Source organism: Miscanthus floridulus, chromosome 17 (assembly GCF_019320115.1).
Source record: "Miscanthus floridulus cultivar M001 chromosome 17, ASM1932011v1, whole genome shotgun sequence".
Classification (NCBI taxonomy): domain Eukaryota; kingdom Viridiplantae; phylum Streptophyta; class Magnoliopsida; order Poales; family Poaceae; genus Miscanthus; species Miscanthus floridulus.
In genome coordinates this window covers 55,605,027-55,608,235 of record NC_089596.1, presented here as the reverse complement: position 1 = coordinate 55,608,235, position 3,209 = coordinate 55,605,027, and the positions used below count along the sequence as shown (strand labels likewise).

At 38.3% G+C, this 3,209-nt stretch overlaps 1 long non-coding RNA gene across 1 annotated transcript; it reads left to right on the top strand.

Moving 5' to 3' along the window:
* Window positions 1-2,140: 2,140 nt before the first annotated feature.
* On the top strand, window positions 2,141-3,209 carry LOC136517895 (uncharacterized). The gene is made up of 3 exons (XR_010774356.1): window positions 2,141-2,203; window positions 2,335-2,410; window positions 3,092-3,209. It is a non-coding gene; the product is annotated as an uncharacterized lncRNA (long non-coding RNA).

The following is a 3,209-nucleotide window of genomic DNA, read 5'->3' as shown; positions in this document are numbered from 1 at the left end:
TCTCCCCCTCTCCTGATGTGGCTCAGTGCGGGTGGGTCCTAGCCGTGCCATGGCCGGCGTAGAGGCAGAAGCATGGCTTCATGGCCGCTCGTCCTCATCTTCGAGTTTCATCTCAGTTTGCTTATGTGCCTCTTTTTTTGCAGTGCTTTCCCTGGTTCGTCTTTCTCAACTAAGATGGCATAAATATATTAATTGGGGACACAACTTCATACTGCTATCTGATGCACGTATTTATCGTACAAATTTCATTCCAGCACAATATTTTTACTTTTATGAGTGCTCCGTCCATGACTAAATACTGTTTTCCCTCTAATGCTTGGTGCAAGTGATGGACATGTGTTTTTGCTGTATAGCTTGTGATGAAAATGAACTCCCATTTAACTTGGAAATATAGACCTGATGACCTTCAAAGGCCCATGGCATGTTCATGAATATATGTATCGCTATCTTTTTATTTATCTTACCATGCCGCTTCCCTAGGCTAGGTTTATTGCAATGCTACCTTAATAAGAAGAAATTTCATGTGCTGGCACTATACCCCACTCCTCTCTACATCCACTGTATATGCCTACAACGTAGATTGCTACAAATGATGCTATTTCTCAGTGCATGCTGTTGTGCCTACCTATGAGAGATCAGCTGATGTCATTTTGTTCATTTCTGAGGCTACACTTGTTCCCTAGATTCTTTCTAATTTTTAATTGTCGTGCCCTTACAACAACCTGCCCATTTTGCTTTACTTCCAAGGTGTGAGGATAGTTATATTCTCCCTTCTTTACAGAATGTTGACCCTCAAATCATGTGTGAGTTTGTTCTGAGGTACTAAACCGGAGGTGGACGAGGGATTTGAGCCAAGTGTTTAATTTGCTTCCTTTCTTACCTTCATTTGGGTGCACATGGATTTTGATTTTACATGAATTTAATTTGCTTCCTTTCTTGCCTTCGTTTGGGTACACATGGATTCGAGCTTCCTTTCTTGCCTTTGTTTTGGTGCACATGGATTCTGATTTTACAGGAATGCCGGGACAGAATTGCCTCCCAGCTAGCAATAAAGTGGATGCCATCCTCTTCTGATTGTACAAAGGTTGGTTATCACTTGTGCTATTCAAGAAGGTAAAGCGTTTTTATCGTATCTCCTCTCCATACTTTTCACTGGCTAGATGTGGAACATAATATACACTAAAAACTATTATCTAAAAATTACTATCTATATTGGTCGCTGCAAATTGTAGAAACTATTACGAGTACATGGGCTACTTTTTATGGTCTTATCGACTGCTAGTTATTTTTCAGTATTTCACAGGAATTCATAACACTGCTAAAGACGAGTACCAATCCTGAATTCAACAAAGAACTTACACTCTGCAGTCCTATTATTGGTAAGGTCTGATACTTGCTTGGTCGATTTGGTGCACCTATGTACCGATTTCATCCATACGTATTTTATTTTATTTTTTGCCAGCTGCACAGGCACTTGATTTGGGGGTAAATCCATTGGGTGGAGGGATTATGTAGGCCGGATCAGTTAGTATCTGTCAGGAAAGCCCTTTACCATGCTGTCGTATTAGGCGGTTTTTGTCATATGTCTAAAAACGAAATATCCTTGTGCTAGAGTGCAAGACAAATAAAGGACCCTACTTCATTTTGGTTGCTTTGTGTATTGCTTTTCTTTGGGAGGTCTGCTATCAGATATAGCACCTCATATCATGTTCAGGCACTAATATGTTGTGCAAAGATAGTGTTTCTGTAACCCCGAGGGGGCACGTTTTCAGGCTCTGCTAAATTGAAATCATGTGATTTTAGGTAGTTGCCTGTAATTTTGGTGTACATATGGGATATGAGACATGGATGAGAATCCAGTCTATCATGCTTTTGTGTTTTTTATTTTGGAGTTACAAAATTTGCAGATTGCAGATCATCTTCTACATGTGGATATGCCATAGGGCATCTTACTATGATTGGTTTCAGGCACGGTAAGCATGGAACAACTCTTTTATCTTCCTCCATGCATCATAATATTATTTTCCCCTAATGATTCAAATTTTTCAATTTCTAACTTTGTCTAATATGTCATATATGCAAGATGATATTATTTTCCCCCTAATGAAATGAATGCCGCACATGCCTGTTCAGTGGTGCACCTCTTTCAGCTATGTAACTGAAGACAGTATGGCTACTACACATCCAGTCCTTCAGGCTTCAGGTAATAAACTACACCCTTGTATATTCATGGCCTCTTTCTCAAAAATTTTCTCCTCAATCCATTATTGTAGCTTTTATTTTCCTACTACAATATATTTCTCAAGCAATTGATATATTACATCTGTTCAAAAGGGATCAATGACTTTGCCGGTCACTACCAATCGTACTATCAGAGTCGACAAACAACTTCTCATTTTTGAGGATTGAGGTGACACCTGATTTGATAGAGCTAATTTTATACAAAAGTTCCATCAGATTGAAGCTCATTTGTGTTTGTTTTCTTCGTATTCAATTTGCTCAATGGATTATAATATACAGCAACGTTAGAATTTCATGGGGGTGATCTGATCTTGATGGGACTATTCATGACCAACAGTTTTTCCTACTACCACATGTTTTTGTTATGGTTCCATCGTCTTATGTGATTCATCGTAATTAAAAGCTATTTATAGTTAAACTAAAATTATATAGGAGTACAGACAAAGATGGCTTAACCCCTTCCCTCCCCTTCCGGATCAAAGTAAAGTGGTACATTTTGAAAAGCTATTTAGAGTTAAACTAAAATAATATAGACCTACAAGCAAAGATGGCTTAATCTTGGTTTATATATGCCATACCCTTTTAAGTAATAATATCTCCATGACAGGGTTACATCCCATCTACATTAGTTTGCTTGTGTCAGGAAGTTTAGTTGATTTATTACACCATAGTCCCCGAAGATATGCTCTACATTTTACCCACCTACCTTACCTTCTTAGTTAGTTCCTTTCTACTTAGAATGCCACCTTGCACTACAGGATTGCAACTTGATTTTTGTTGCTCACTCTTTCTGAATTTTCTTGCTGGTTTGCCAATTTATGTACTTACTGATCGTTTCTTTTATTTCCAGATAATATTTATAAGCATAGGTGGATGACGCAATGAGGCAATGCAGTAAAAAACAGACGATGGGACTTACAACTACCTTGCATTAAGAGTTCATTCCTTTCCTTTTGGAGAGATTAGGT